This window comes from Lampetra planeri, chromosome 1, assembly GCF_965212315.1.
Source record: "Lampetra planeri chromosome 1, kcLamPlan1.2.h2, whole genome shotgun sequence".
In the NCBI taxonomy this organism is placed as follows: Eukaryota; Metazoa; Chordata; class Hyperoartia; order Petromyzontiformes; family Petromyzontidae; genus Lampetra; species Lampetra planeri.
Genome location: NC_136107.1, coordinates 22847461 through 22865225, shown reverse-complemented (window position 1 = coordinate 22865225; position 17765 = coordinate 22847461). Strand labels below are relative to the sequence as shown.

Genomic DNA, 17765 nt, shown 5'->3' with positions numbered 1-17765 from the left:
TTTGCACCTCTCATTATGTACCAGGAATCAATGTCAAAAATTTGCCAACATTTCTAAAATATCAGTTTAACACGTAGGCTTTCGCGACCAATATCATCCATAATCAAAGTATTTGGGTTAGATCGCGTAAATATATAAATGTGTCATTAAAATACCCGCCACCACCCGACACAGCCAACTAGTAAGGGTTGTCACGTAAACAGAACATGCCGGGTCGTCACTAGTACAGCACACCGGTGTGTTGGAGAGCCAAGCCACAACATTTACAACCTGAGTACAACGTTTCGCTAGTAATTACAACTAGCCTCATCAGGCGACAGCCAGATTTGTGGCGAAATCTTACTGTTTCGTTCCTCATATAACCAAATCAAATAACAAGAGCATCGAAATTGCCCAAGTAATTAAAACGATCAAAATACCGTATATTACGGGAGTAACTGCTAAACTAGCCAGATGTTTGGAGAAACAAAACATCCGAGTCAGATATGGCACGGTACATAAAATACAGAATTTAATATCTGGTACAAAATATGTATTACCGAAGCTATCAACAGAAGGTGTGTACAGGATTAACTGCACGTGTGATAAATGTTATGTTGGGCAACAGGACGAATGATCAGCACGAGACTATAAGAACATGAAAGAAATATTAAATTCTCCCAAATGCAACTGTCAGCAGTAGCAGAACACCCGTGCCAACAAGGACACTCAATTGATTTTGATGTTGAAGTTTTGTGCAAAACTAGCTACTACTGGCCAAGACTAATTAGATAATCTATCGAAATTGAAAGAAATCAAAATAACTTTAACCATTCGAATAGCTACCGTCTTAGTGCTGCTGTGGAAGCGAATCATCAAATAATACATTCTTTAAATGCATGCCTACAAAGGGCAGCGTACTTCAATAGGGATTACCGTTGGTAGGGCTATTTTAATAAACACAATACGTTCAAAGAGCTTGCATAATGCACATGCATAATGTACGTTGCCTCAGAAATCCCCCCCCTCCCCCACATTGTGCAAGAGCGCAGAAGGGTGGTCAACACATCTTCGCCTCTATAAAAGGAACGAAACAGTAAGATTTCTCTACAAAACTGGCTGTCGCCTGAAGCTAGTTGTAATTATTGGCGAAACGTCGTACTCAGTTTGTAAATGTTGTGGCTTGGCTCTCCAACACACTGGTGTGCTGTACTAGTGACGAATTGGCATGTTCTGTTTACGTGACAACCCTTACTAGTTGGCTGTGTCGGGTGGTGGTGGGTTTCTTAACGACACATTTATGTATTTACGCAATCTAACCCAAAAACCTCTATTATGGATTTCTAAAATATATCCACAAATTACTCAACTGCGATTACACATAGCAATGATCATCCCATACTGGCAGACTAATACAGGCGAATGTTGGGTCACCTTGTGCTACACAGGAACAGCTGCTGCCATGGGGGGGTCCCCCTTTGATAATTTGAAATTAGATGCAATCCTGTTGAGGCATTTAAGTGCCGTATAATTGCAAACATTATTATACTATCTTCGATGAGCTTCAGAAAATTGCGTCTCATATAATTGTACGAATGGTTTCTGCCTCTTGTAGCACAGAGTGCTACAAGAGGCAGAAACCAATTATTAATGTCTCTCTCCACAATTTTATGGCAGCCACAGACTTCCTCAGCTGTTTTGTATGCACATTTATGAAGTCAAACAGGCACTATCAACCAAGAGCTACACTGCAATGTGAAGTGGTACCAAGTGGTGCATACAAGTGTAGTCACGGACTTGGAGACGTAACTTCTTGGAGGCAATTCCTTAATTTAACACCGAGCACACTTTGTACACTTTATACAATACACACCCTACACTGTTACATGCTCTGATATCTCTCGCTTATAGGCAACGCTACACTGGTTGCTAGCCTACAACACAACGCTAGCCGTCTGACACTGACGGCGCTGAACTAAGATAGCCAACTACGTCTAGCAGCGCAATTATCAAGTGACGACGACAGCGACGAAGGCACGAGACGACAGTGGCGATGGCGATGATCTTCAACAGCAAAGACGACGACGGAGATCCCACTCCAAACGACAGCCCCGAGCTTCCGCTCGGGGTCCCCTTTTATCCTGTTAGCGTGGCCTTGCTCCGCCCCGGCCATGCCCCCTTTCTGGAACCTACTAGCGAGCTCTAGATTCCTCTTGGGTCTATCACGTGGCCTGCTGTCAGTAAGGGCTGCTACAAGCTGCAGATCCCCTTCCCTGCCAGCAGCCAACGCTATGCTACTTAGTGACCAATTCTATGTCACTACACATGTATCATTCATATTTAACAATATATACATTCCTTCCGTAGTCATTGTATACCGCACTATGATGCTGCTCAGCAGCACGTCCAACCTTTCGAGAATTGGCTGTACGATTTTTTAAATTAAACTATTTTAATTTGCAAGTAAAGCCCACTGAGCTTTTAGCAATTTTTCAAAGACGAATGGCCACACATGATCGTTCACGATCACTCATCGTAGTGGCGTATATCATCATATGTGGGATTTTATATTCGCAGCTAAATAATCTAAACGCTTGTTCCAAAACGTGGAGGGCAAAATCGGAGGACCTGGAGAAAAAAGTAGAGGCAACGACCACAGGAAGAACTTGGGAACTCCAAATACACAGGCATCTTTAGGATCGTAATCGAACCCATGACCTCCTATGTATCAGACAAGGAAGATAACCTCCCTTATGATCAACCATGCCAAATAACGACTTTGTGAGATACAACCGTCAACAATTATATAGCACACATCATTTCAAGAAGGGCTTCACATATAAAAAACCAAAGGTGTGTGTGTAATGAGGAACTGAATGTATGCATGCATTCATAATACAGCAATATAAATGCTTTTCTGATGGACCAATCGTGTTGCATGTGAAAGATACTTGAAAAACCAAACGGAGTGTATAATTTGGTTAAAAAAAGTGGTAGTGTCTAAAGTAATAATGTATAAAAAAACAAGACTCAATCATTTGCATGAAGCAATGAAACAAAAAAAAAGAGTGCATAGTGGATAAGCGCATGTATTTGGGTTACTGCATCGATATGCATCCAACAGCAATGACTGATCACCTCTTTCTGTAAAAACTAAAAAGTAACAAAATTTCACCCAACAAAACTTAATAAGGCTCAGTCAGTGGCTTAGAGCACTAACACACTGCGAGCTCCAGCTGCAATTATGACTTTTGGTCACCTGTGCCTGCTGGTTGGCAACGTACAGTACGAAAGAAGTTCAACATATACACACACAGCTATATTTACATCTGGCAAGCTCGCGAATTTCATATCAAGACTCCTGAGCTGTGCTAACCAAATTCAAAACCATAAAACTCCCCAGACAGTCATACAATTGTGTCCAATACAAATAATCTCAGTGGACCACTGCTCATTCTCAGAATAAGCTGAAAATGCATTTATATATCTTAAGAGCAAAAAAGGCCACAGTATTTCTCACTCTTGCAATGAAGGCTGACATAGACATGGAGCAGCTTTAACGAGGATTCCCATGCAACTTTAAGAGGTACTGCATGCAGTGCAATACATGTTCTGCTTAAAAAAAACACTTCAATTCATCAAACACCATTCAAAATGCAAAAATGAAACGAGACTATTTTTGCCATGGGAGTGCAAAATTTAATGCGGTTTGCCGGATAAGGCAAGCCTGTTAATGGAGTAAACAACATTGATTACGATAATAAGATCTGTCCAGTCATTAAATGAGCTTTGAGAGTTTATGGCCATCTGCTACAAAGTAATATACAGTGCGCACACATCACAATCCATTCCGAATGCTCAGCATAGATACATACAAATGTACATTCATAGTGCTGCATATGCATATTGCTACAATGTGACAAATATAGACCTTTAAAATCACAAACTGTAGCTTTCACATATGCTTTATATCAAGCCCGCAGTTTAGCATATAGTCTGCTTTCCTCGTATTTAAACAGGTGATACTGTATAAACAAAAGGCATTCATAATGGTAGTGGTGATGTAAATGACGTGGCTATGCAGCAAGCTGACAGCTATGCAATACCAATGCACATATCATGACTGATGCAGATCCCTTTCTAATGGCCTTCGTAAGGCTCTCCACACTCCACAATATGGAGCACCACGTGGCGCTGATTTTAAAGGGTTGCCACGACTGTGCACGGAAAAAGGCCCCAGTTGTCCAGGGCCGGGCCCCGCTGCAGTCCATCCGGGTTTCTCGCGTTAATGAGCTCGTGGCGCTCGACATTTTGGGCCCATTCCCTGCATCCCAACGGGGCCATAAATACCTCTTGGTGGGCGTCGAGTACCTCACACGTTGGCCTGTGGCGTGGCCTTTGGTTGATCAGTCGGCCTCCTCTATCACCGAGGCGTTCGTCCAGGGGTACGTGTTGGACAAGGGCGCGCCGGAACAATTGTTAACTGACCAGGGGCGGAATTTCTCGTCTAGGTTGCTCAAGGAGGTGTGTGACCTCCTGGGCACCAAGAAAATTTGCACCTCGCCCTACCACCCCCAGTCGGACGGGATGGTAGAGCGGTTAAACCGCACCCTCACGTCCATGCTGTGCCACCACGTGAACACGTCCCAGTCAAACTGGGACCTGTTCGTCCCAGGGGTCTTGGCGGCATATCGGTTGGCCCCTCACGCCTCGATGGGATTTTCGCCTTGTTATTTGATGTAGGGTAGGCAGCCCCCGGTGCATGTCCAAATGGACGTCGGGTCTTCCAGGAAGGGGTCGGCGGTGCCGGTCCCTTTGAAGGTCGCATTTGACTGGTTGCGCGAGGAAACGGCAGGCCGCTGTCGAAAATTCTGCCAGCCGGCAGGCGGCTAATGGGCGCCTGCCCAAACACCAGGCAGCTGGTTTCTCGTGGGTGGCAGGCCAAAAGGCGTAACTACATTGCCCCCAGGTTCCCATTGGCACGTCTCCCAAATTACATCGCCCTTGGCAGGGCCCCATTGGGGTCGTGGAGGTCCGACGACCGCAGTGCGTCCGGATTCGGTTCGGTTGCCGGCGGTGGATTGTGCACCCATCCCGGCTCAAGCGTTATGTACCATCTAGCCTGTGTGTGTGCCTCCAGGCCCCTCCCAAGTAAGGCCAGTGGAGACCCCTCGGCCACGGTGGTGGGCCCGTCACCCGCTAACGGACCACCTGCACGGGCGGCAGACGCTACACGAGGAAGCGGGACGGCAGCATATACCCCCTCGAGGGGGATGCGGCTCTAGTGATGGCCTTTGTGGCCGTTCATCGGGCCCCGGCCCGGCGCCAGTTCGGCGCTGTTGGTCAGAAGAGGCCTTCGGTCTCTCTCTTTTTTTTGTTTGTGTTGTTGTGCCTGTGGTGCCGTGCTGCTCTAAGGTTGAGTTGATTTCTAGTAGCCGGTATTGCCTTCAGGCACAAGCATTTGTTAGTTGTTCGGCCTTCAGTCCGGGTTTGGGCCCCGCTTGCGTTGTGGTTGCAGCTGGGTCGGCTGTTTTTTTTCACGGGGGGGGGGGGTAATGTAGAGGAGTAAAATAGGGAAGTGGCATCATGTGTGCTGTCCAGTGCGATGACGTCATGGGACGTGGCGTCATGCGCGCTGGGCAGTGCGCAATGACGTCATGTCTCCTCTAGTACTTAAGGGGGACCCCGTGACGTAAGCGGGGTCGTAGCTGGAGTCTAGGGTCAGAGTAGGATGGAACGGGGAGCCAGGGGCAAGGGGGTAGGAATAGGGGATAGCGCAGCGCCAGGGCTGGAGGTGGCTGCGCTCCTTGGTCGGCCGTGTTGGCTGAACCCACGGCCGGCACAGAGGAGGCAGCACGGGGCAGCCGGCTGTTACAGGAACCAGTGGGACCTAGCCCGGGACCCCTAACCCCTGGAAAGTTGTTACACCCGTGTGTTATTGCAATATCTTAATAAACCTTCCGGTGAAAGCCCTTAACCTACACGTCGTCTCCGAGTCGTCGTCGACTAGTTCTCTAACTCCTCTTATCCATGACAAAATGGGGAGCAAATTTCACAGGTCCGATTTGTAAAATAAGCAATAACCATCGGGAACCACTCACGACTACCACCGTGAACCTCCTGGCAAACACACCCTTTATTTTTTTCTGTCAGTGTAGATATTGAAATATTACAAGGGTGGTGACATGGCCTAGCAGTAGCGTGTTCGCCGCTTGTGTCAGAGGTTCTGACCAAACGGCTGCCCCAATTAATACTGTGGGTGTATTGACCATGAAACAGCCTTAAATTACCGTCTGCTTCACAATAGACGTTAAAAATCCCATTATTTCATTCGCAAGAGGCGACCATTTTTTCCCGGTGTCATGATCCAAATTTGCTCAATTTGAAAAATTACCCGCAGGTTAATTTATTGGAATCTACATAGCAATTATCGCCCCCTACTGCGAGAACTTGGCATTGTATTAAGCATATAAATGTTATACTATTTGTTATTATACACTGTACCATTGACCGTCGTGTGAAAGATACTAAGAGGAAGCAACGAAATATGTCAATGGGTTTCCTCCCACTACTTCCCATAAATATGCTAAATTCCTCTTGATATGCATATTCTTTTGTCAAGGCGCCCTTTCCCCCCCCTTCCAACCCAGCTTATATATATGCTCCAAGCACATGTGCTGTTTCATTCAGACGCTGTCGCCTCGACAGACCTGGTTTTTACCTGAGGACGGCTGCTTGCGTTGTGGCCGAAACGTCGTGAGAATTGTTTTATTATGTTTTATTTTTATTATTTTATTACTTCCCTTCTACGTGACTTTACCGAAAGAACCAAGAAGATGAATCCCTGCAGTCACGAAAGCTTTAAATCGAAAAATAAAATCTGTGATTTAGATACAATAGTATTTATGTTTGTTCAATACCGGCAAGCTTCTATCATGCCAGTGGATAATGTGTGTGTGTAATGTTCCTGAAGAGTACCATCAAAAGTCAGATATAAGTGGTTGAAGGAGCAAAAAGTAAGCAATGCATTCAACCTGCTAAGGAAATTATTCCATTTTATTTACAATACACCTGTAAAGGTCGGAGTAGAAAATACTAAAATTATTGGAAAAGGTTAAGTGACAATATAAAATACCATAGGAAGGCGAAGGATTTTTAAGAAAGTAGTACCATGAAGTACATGTTCATAGTTTGCCGTAAAATCATTGTAACTTCAACGCGTATTTGCCATTCACCGGACACACCTTGGCGGGCATTGCAATGACAAAAATTAAACAGAAGGCACGGGTTTGTGGAATTTCCTACATTTTTTTTCTAAATGTTTTACCTACAGTCCCATTCAAAAGCTCTCACAGCTGAAGGCCACCACCAGATGGGAGCTGATGCACATTCAAAGTTGGTAAAGTGGCTGAGATTGAACAAATCATGTGGTACAACAATCACGGCCCATGCACAAATTATTCATATTATAACTTACTTCAAACATGTGAAGCGTGAAATACATCATGACTCTGTTGATACTTTCAATTTTACATTATACCATTTGTAACCAGCAAATGTTCAATCTGTGCGGAAATAAGCTAGTAATTAAAACACTGTATAAGTGAGGCTGGATTATGACAGTTGGTTATACTGGTAGGAACGAAGTGGACCAGACCACCAATAGATTATATCGTCCGACCGTTTGTCCGTACGTCCGTCCGTCCGCGTCCGTTTGTCCGTCCGTCCGTCCGCGTCCGTTTGTCCGTCCGTCCGACAAGATGGCCGCCCGCTCCCCCTGCGCGTGTGTGTGTGTGCGTGTGTGTTTGCGTGCGTGCGTGTGTGTGCGTGTGTATGCGCGTGTGTGCGTGTCTGTGTGTGCGTGCGTGTGTGTATATGTGTGACTGTGTGCGTGTGTGTGCGTGCGTGTGTGCGTGTCCGGCCCACTCGAGCGGCGTGATGAATGGGCGCTATTGGGCTTCGGATCGTTATTCACGGCGAACTGGAAGCGTAGCAACACAACTTCATTACGTGTGCGTGTGCGTGCGTGCATGTATGTGTGTGTGCGTGCGGTGTGTGTGCGTGTGTGTGTGCGTGTGTACGTTTATGCGCGTGTGTGCGCGTGTGCGTGTGTGTGCGGTCGATATCCCTGTACCGGTATTAGTATTATTCCTACCAGCCCACCCCGCAGGGTCCTGTTATCCTGTCAATTAGAATATCTGCCACTGAGCCAGGCTTCATATTTTTACAATACTGTATATTTAACCAAAATTTTCCTTTTACAGAATCCTTTTGTTAAAAAGGATGTTGTCTCAATGCAACATAAATAATAAGCAGCACACGTTGCATTTTTCAACAATAATCTACAATGAGCCTCAGCTTATCGCCTCAAACTTGCGGCAGTCAGCTGTTGTGCTTCATTGTCTTATCATTGAACATTAGTGTTTTCAGAATGTTACTGATATGCAGGTTTTTTATTCGCAAATCCAGTGATGCAGCACAGTGATTGGATTCACACGGTCAAATCACATCTGCAGTCGCTGCAGATTAATGTTGACCAGGTGCTAAGTGGCAATAAATAAAACCTAATGGCTAGATTTACATCTTGTCAGAAAAGGTAAAACACATCGTCTTGGCGATTTTGCCCCATTTGTTCGTAAAGACGACATTGGCATTCTTTCGCTACAAATCTCATGAAATTTACATGCTTTATCAAATTGGAAATCTGCCCAAAAGTGGTTCCCTGCTCAAATAAATGATGCTAACCTCCATTTACTGCTCTCAGGCAGTGGTGAAAATGTTACATATGTAATGACATGATGACACCTGCTGGCTAGAAAAGGGAAGCACGGGTACAGGCACCGCTAAAACAACATCCAATCTGAAAGGTAGAGGTACCTGGGGCAATGGTAATGGGCGGGATTGGCCGAGATGCTCCGGGAACCTACTCGAAGGTTCCACAATAGGGCATGGCCAGAGGCGGAGCCTAGCCACGCCTGGGGAGATATAAGCGGGGGCGGACGAGGGCCCGGGGTTCGTGTGTGGAGTCTTGGGACCGTACTGCGTCGCTGCTCGCGGTCATCTCTCTCCGTCGTCCGGCCACGTGGAAGATCTCCTGCGGGCTTCCATCACCCTCCACGGCACGCCGCCAGCCAGCGGCGTAGCCGAGTATGGACGGTGGAACCACGCCGAGTGATCGGCCGTGTGTGTGTAGCCAGTAGAGACGGTAACATCTAAGTGTTGTACTGAGAGTGATAAGATAAGGTTGGTCTGTGTTGTGCCCGTATAAGAATAAAGAAGTACCCTCTACACCAGCGGTCCTCAACCTTTTTGGCACCAGGGACCAGTTTTGTGGAAGACAATTTTTTCACGGACTGGGGGAGGGGGGTTCATCATTGGGTCTTTCCCCCTTTTCAAAGAAGCTCTCCAGCAACTCTAGATTTGAAGCTTTCGTGACTGCAATGATTCATATTCTTAGGTTTTTTTCGGTAAAGTCACGTAGGTAAAACATTAAAATTAATGAAAGTAAAATAAAACAAAAAAAATAAATTCACGACGTTTCCTTCGAAACGTCGTGAATTTTTTTTTTCTTTTGTTTTGTTTTATTTTACTTTCATTAATTTTAATGTTTTACCTACGTGACTTTACCGAAAAAACCTAAGAATATACTCTCCAGCAACGTTTGTTTTTTTACTCATTTTGGCTAGGGTTAGCTTGTGGGCTTACCAAAACTGTGACTGAGACAAGTGCGCAGGGCGGGAAGGAGGCGCGGACGGAAGTGGTAAATAAAATAATGGGGGGGCCATGCGTGGACTCACCGCTCACCTCCTGCTGAGCGGCCTGGTTCCGGGGGTTGAGGACCCCTGCTCTACACGACGTGTCGCGGAAGTCGCTCATTACACATACCTAACATTGCACAAATGCCCATACATTATGGCACATTGCCATTTGTCGGAGCCATGCATTGCCATCAACAAGGAACCCAATACGAAGGAACTTGTGGTCTGCTGTACATGCGGTGGTGACCTATTTGCCAAAAAAGTCCGAATGAGAATACACGGTGAGCGCACGCACTTTCCAGATCACAGGGCCCCAACGTGCAGAATGTTCGACCGGACCAACTTAAGAACAACGACCTTGAGCGCAACCACTTTGACCATGAGCTGACTACACAATCATTGTTTTACAGCGCGACTAGAAGCCAACAAAGCTCGCTTTTAGATGCTTTAGGATACTTTTGTGTTTCATAAAGGACTATAAACATCATGTTATATTCCTAAGGTCGGTGAGGAGCCAGTGACATCATTGCACTAAACAAGAACACAACTGGACAAATTAATACCATTTGTGTTTTCCAATACAATAAAAGTGAAATCATGAATCCCTAACACCGTATTTAAATGGCTTGTGGAAGTGGTGCCACCCTGTAGTCGTATCTTAACCCAAGTGAAAATACTACTCGTTAACCCATCTTCAATGTTTTCATATAGCATGGAATATGTTAATATACTGTGTCTTCTTGATAAAAATAGCAGAAGTAGATGAGCTTTCGGAGACCTTAATTAATCTATATCCAGTGTGGAAAATGTAGTGTGCTCATCTCTTCTCACACTCTAGAGTTCTGACCAATTAAGTTGGTGTAAATGTTTATGCAATATCAGAAGAAAATTAAAATCCTGTTCAATACTATAAGTATAAAATACACTCGAATGTAACGCCACCTACAGTCTAGTATATTTTTACTGCAGTTCACCCTCAAGGGGTGAGAGGGTGAGGTGGGACTCATCACAAATTGTTTGGTGGCACAATAACAATCCTGCCACCACGTAATGGGCGTCGCTCTCCAGATGGCCACACAAAGAAGCTTTGTAAGGGGAATTTGGCAATTACATTGTAAATTACAAAGCAATACTCTTATGACTGTTACATTTTTGTGGAAGTGTCATAACCCTCAGTCTAAACCACTGGGACCCTACTGTGGCATATGATGATACATGCAATCCAATTAAGAGTACACGGATTTTTAATTAGGCATGAAAATGTGTTTTGTATGCATGATTGTTTCTTTCCAGAAAAGGTGTGCACTATAGTGAATTCAGCGTGTCTGTAAATAGTATTAGTTATTTACGCAGGACAGATACATTGATTTCAAAGACTCCTTTTCAGTGGGGTGCCTATTTTGGGATGTCTAGCCAACACCAACTACATTGTATAATGTTAACTATTGGAGAGATCTAGAGAACCTGAAGGAAACTCAAGCAGAACAGGGGGAGAACATACAAACTCCACACAAAAAGGCACCCAGGTCCTCCTTGCTGTGAGACCAAAAGTGTTACCCCTATGCCACCTTCCCCGCTCACACATGAAACTCAATTTATTTTGATGTAAAAAAAATGTAGTGACCTGGACAACTCAAATTCTCCACAAATCTGGCTGTCACCTGATGATGCTAGTTATAAATACTGGCAAAACGCCTGTTGATGCTAGTTGTAATTACTGGTGAATTGTAAATGTTGTTAGTTTACTCTCCAACATACCGGTGTGCTGTACTAGTAACAAATTGGCATGTTCCGTTTACATAACAAACCTTACTAATTGGCTGTGTCGGGTGGTGGCGGGTTTAATGACACGTTTATATATTTATGCAATTTAACACAAAAGACCTGTATTATGGATGATATTGGTCGCAAAAGCCTACGTGTTTAACTACTTGCTTTAACATTATCTTTAAAAAAAGGAAATCTCAACGTAATTTCCATCCTGAGCCAATGTCTGAAGTAAACGGCCAATGTTTACCCTTACGGGGATGTCTGAAGTAAAAGTCCAATTGATTTAAACATGTGGTTTACACATACAACCATAACAGTTGAGTCAACGCAAAAGCACGAGATCATGCTGACCTTTGGGGACGCCACCATTTTCAACCACAAGCAGGTTCGTTTGCTGCGCAATGCATAATGAGTCACGCATATGTGGGAAAATATGTTATTCCAACAGAACTCACGCCCAACTAATTAATACGAAGGTCTTGCAAATGGAAAACACGCCGTCATTTTTCAAACGGTTATGGCACTTACAAAATTTGCATTCAATTGAGTGTTCATTCAATGAGCTAAACGGAGGTCCTTCTGTAATGGTCACAGTACTTGCCACTGAGCCCACTTACACAGGTCACAATGATTTGCATCGTGTTTCTACCCAAGAACATTCTGGGGTATTATTTACGCTTACGTTGTTATGTAAAGCAGCCAATAAAGACCATATACATGATTTTCAACAGTGGGGAATATTTCCAAAAAAGGTAATTAAATTACACATGTACATTGTCATGGGGCTGACTATCTGTATATTTTGTGCTTTCTAAACGTGTGATGTGGGAACTCAAAAGCACTATTTGACAGGCCCAAATATTCTGCCTCCCTGGCTACTTACCTACTGTTCCCAGGTGTATATAATTGTGTACCTTGAAAAAACACAAAAAAAACACGGAAAAATATAATTGATCTGCCAGTGATTTTGTTCCTTTACAAAGGTTGTTGGTAAACCCATGACCATTTTTAAATTAAACTTGCAACGCAAGTGGAATTAAATTAAATACAGGACGATACATTTTTCTGTAATATTGACCGCAACAATAACTTTATCATCTAAATTGAATTTTAATGACCCTGGGGTAGATTGCAATAGATCCAATGGCTACTGGCCTTATAAAACAGTTATCCGATTCATTTTATACATAAGTGAAGAATAAGCGGACATGCTATAGTCATATATGTATTTAAACCTGCCATTCGTGCATGGTAAGTTATATTTCTAGTGCTGAATAAAGATTACATCCAATATGAAGTGACTGCTTTGTACATTTGCTTTGTTATACCTTGTGAAATGTGTATATATTAATATTTCAAGACCAATATGTAACAAGATGACTTAACGTGCTACATTTGTTTAAAATATTATTTTGTGAAGACTTTAATTATTGCACGCAGTACATGAACAAACTATTTTGATTTTCATAGCTTGGTACTAATTTTGTAAATTGTGCCATTACACTGGTCTCCCAAGCAAGAGAAATTCCTCTCCCGGGTACACACCTAGGTTCAGAATCAAAATCTGTATTTATATTGGAGGAATCCAATGAGCTATTAAGCTCTTTTTCACAGATGTTCAGTAGTTTTCACAGATGTTCCATAGTTTTCAGGTGCGTCCAGTAGGTTACATATTATTTGCAACAAAAACACTAAAGGTAACATGGTATCGGAAGAACGCCTGATAATCCTGTTTTATTGCAGCATAAAAGCACAAATGAAGATGGACTCGTTCCAAAACCATCAAATGGTACAATGAAATGTGTGGGTTGTGTGTAAGATAGCAGTGTGAGAATAAACGTTTTGAAAAAAATACTATTAAACACAAAATACATTTTATATAACATAAAAAAGCATCTTGATAAATATTAACAATTCATATGATCCACGTCTATCTATGCTTTACTGCAGAAATACATGTATTAATTTGCACTTATATACATGGGTAAGAGGATCCGTAATTTGTGGGCCTCCAAATCAGTCACCTCAGATAAAAGCAACTTATCTGCATTTCAAAACATCGTTAAGTGTGAATTCGGCCAAATACCAAAAAACTCGAACTGAACATTGGTGCAAAACTCACAAATATTAATGCAACCATTCTAGTAGCAGTTTACTGTGAGACGAGGTCCTCATCTTAAAAAGTTTAGAGGCTTCTTTTTAAGAAGGGTAATGTTTGGAATATCAGACCATTTCTCCAATTTGGTTTAAATGGGTGGTAAGTACTGTACTGAATTACATGAAAAATGTGCATCAAATTAGCAGTGGAACATGCATTTTAAACTGCGTTATTTGATTAAGTGGTTATACTTTATCCTAGAGCTTAGAGTGAAAAAATTGTTTTACGGTAAAGTCACGTAGGTAGAAAATATCATAGATCACGACGTTTCGATCACCTGAAGACGATTGCTTGTGTGGCGATCGAAACGTCGTGATCTATTATTTTTTCTATCTACGTGACATTACCGAAAGAACCAGAGTATGGATTCCTGCAGTCACGAAAGCTTCAAATCAAGATTGTTTTACGGCTTTAAATGGCTGATAATTAGGCATCCCGAATGTTCTATGACAATACACAGTGCAACATATATTGTCAACCAAATTTAATTCAAATAATATGCATCTGCTAATGCATGACATTGCCAGATGTTTTCCATCAGGCACCATATAATTAGACACGACACATTTGTGCCCTGTAATTTATTACAAGTAAGGATGCTTTGGCCGCAACGGAAATAAGTCATTGTAGTTTGAGCTACGAATGAACGCCTGCATCAATTTAACATGGGCAGCCACAGGGTTCACAAAACAGTGCATAGGATACGTACCATGAGCTGGAAATAGTTTCACAAATGTAAAGGTGCTCTGGAGGGAAGTAAATAAGATGCTAGAAACCTCCTGATCTTAGCAAAACCGTAACAATGAAGAGGTGTTGGAAAATGTTAAACTCTAGACCAAATTTATTCTCTGAAAATGGAATAAACTGATAACACCCTGGATTTGGACAAAGTATAACAATTTTATTTATGTTCTCCATCAGCCACCGCTTCCTATGATGGACATTTGTTTCATTTGAAGAAAATGCATTTGAAAAAAATCTCTAGACAAGAACAACAATGTAATTAAAACAAAAATTTATACCTGGAAAAGCCTTGACGAATCTTAAAACTCTTTATCAGGAGAATTTTGCAAGATCATATTTCGCTAATTCCATTAATAATTGCATGGCAAGTGGGCGAACACCAGAGTGGCCAGAGAACCCCCGCATATATGAAGGGAGAACACAAGTCCCACACGAATAAATTCTTATTTCTCCATTTCCGTGGTGGTCATCCTATTGGCGAATTCTCTCCTGGTCCATGCGCAGAGCAAAGGATGGCATTGGTGCACAGCAGCAGACCAAGCTCTGCGGGAGACCGTGCGCAGAGAGAGGCCACGCTAGCCATCAGCAGAAGCGCGTTTGCATGAGCGATCAATTACTACGCTATTACTCAGTGGGATGGACAGGAGACTGCGCCCAGCGGGAGAGCATGATGGGCAGGAGACTCTGCTCGGTGGGATACTATGTTGGGCTGAGACTACGCTTGATGGGAGACCACGTTAGTGTTCAGCGGGAGACCTTGAATGTTGAGGTAGAACAATGCTTTATTGCTTGGCAGAAGAGTGTTTTAGTGCTCAGGAGACTGCACTCAGCGTGAGTCCAAAAATGGGTAGATACAATGTGAGCAATCGGAGGAAGATCGAGCACAGACGAAGATCATGGGAGCGCTCAGTGAAAGACTCAAAAGTAACTGGTATGAATATCATGACCATTGTCTTCTTACTCATCGATGCATTAACAACCATGAATTCAACATAATACAGTTGCTGAAATTCGTGCCCACAGTGACCATACCTGGGTGACTCCTTTTACCAATGTATAACAGAAAAGGTCTTTTATCGGATTGTTTTGAGCCACAAGTAACAGGAGTCGCAGATAACCAGTTGCAAATAAGATGAGCCTCCTGTATTAAAACAATAACACCATGCATAGCCATGGTTTCTCTAACGTTTTTCAACATGCGCCTGTCCTCAGAAGTGTTTAATAAATGAAGACAACAATGGAAGCGCTCGTGTCAGGCGCAGAGGAAGCAGGCCGCTATAAGACAACAAAGCTCGGATCGCGTCTCTGCCCAGGAGGCTGCGCCTCGGCCGGCAGGGCAGGTTGGTGAAAGGGGGCCATTTATTCATATTGTGGCACCGCAGAACTGAGGCTTTCATCAAGCATTAGATAGATCGTGGCTAATTGTCATGAGGCAGTATTAGTGGCAAGGCGGCGAGTTTTTTTGTGATATTACAAATGAGCAGACACACAAAACGTGTGACATCATCTCAATTGATGTATTTCTATGCTCCCACATCCATGCTCCCTCACTTTCACTAATGCGCACTGACCAGGGCAGTGAAATATGGTCAAATAACCCCCCACAACCTGCACGGCATGGGGAGGCCTTCATCCAGCAATGGATTAAACACAGGCTATGCACGTACATAGCAGTGTGTTTACTATGCAACATTCATAAGCAAACTGATCATCTGTGGAAGAACTGTACTATAATTTCTAGAGGGAAAATGAAATCTCCCTTAACAGCAAATCAATGAAGCGTGTTGTGTATTCTTTATATTGCCTGACCTAAGTAGGTCATGGGTAATAGCCTCTGTTGACTCAGGGCTCACCATCAGCACAAATGAGGACATATGAGGCCCAAACATATTCAACCACTCTACGCAAATAATAATCACTCTTGGCTCAAGATATAGCTGAACCCAAAGCACGTCTTCTATCTCCTTCCAGTAGCTACTGTAAACAAACAAAAATAAGTAATGATATGCTGCCAAGCTACCAGCCATCCAGGTCCCTTAGAGTAAAAAAACGTAACTTTACATACCTTTTTTTTAAAGGCAAACTTTCTTTAACAAATATTTATCTTCATACACAACCCTCATAATAAATAATGTTTGTTGCTACATATTAAAATCTGTAATTTTTGTTATCCTTTATAATAAAAAAAAATTACGTTTTGAAATGTTTACATGTGTATGTATATACTCAAAGTACGATATTGGGTATATATCTGATTAAAGGTTTAACTTGGGAATGACAGTAAGTTGGTCTTAAGCTTTTTGATTTATAATATCTAAAGGGAGATGCCATGTAAAAAAACACACTCTTATCACCCCTTTTACATGGTTCATTCAACAAAACATTTCAGCAATTCATAAGAAATTGCCAAAACTCAGGATAAATGTTGAGCCAGCGGAGAAACCTACAGTCAAGAAATGGACTACCAAGATAAAATAGGAAAAAGTATTATTGATTGGAGTGCAGTCTACGCATCTGTTGTCTATAAACGACAACGGTTAACCGACGTGCACAAGCACAGGACACGGAGTATGTGCTTCTGATCACAGGGTTACTTACGTGATCCTCGTCTCTGGGCCACACATGTCAGTAATAGCGGTGACCTCCCCAGCTGTTCGATTAGAACTGCGAGGAAGAAGCCGCATGGGGAGGTTTCCCATCACTCAGCCAGTCTCTCTCCTCCTCTGTGTTATGAGTTTTTAACATGTCGATTTTTCCAAATAAATATTATCATTGATTAATTTCTGCATCTTATCTGGTATAATGGCATCCATATGCATACTAAGTCATTCATAAAAACACTTTCTTCCATGAGAACATCCCACTCTTTTTGTGCAAATTTTATGCAATATTCATCTGTGGAGACTAGAAAATGCAACAAGGAGGGAAAAAACTGTAATTAAAAGAATATGTTAACCTTCAGTGGCAGATAGCTGGATAAGCTGTATATGTGAACGTTTGTAGTTCTGACCACAACATGTAATAAAAATGTAATTGTATTGTTTGATAACAAAAAAAAATACTATAATGAACAATAAAAGAATGCTGCTGAACATAAGATGCATAATAATCACCTGCAAGACTAACAGGATATTGGCTAAATGTGAGTAAAATATGGAAAATAATAGAAAATGGCTTTAATATATATTTTGAAATGTGGTCAAGATATGAATTTGTGAATGTGGCAATGCAATATGTATGTTCAGTCCGTTGTTAAACCACTGCTGGATTAGGGCCTCCCCTAATGCCAAGGGCATGTGGAGATTCCACCTTTACACATAAGGTATACTCTGTAGTATATTTATACATTGAATCCT

General features: G+C 42.7%; 1 protein-coding gene across 4 annotated transcripts in view; it reads right to left on the bottom strand.

Annotated features, from left to right (window-relative positions):
- LOC144720321 (protein PALS2-like) overlaps nt 1–17765 on the bottom strand; it is a 155454-nt gene that overhangs the window by 131012 nt on the left and 6677 nt on the right. The window lies entirely within an intron of this gene.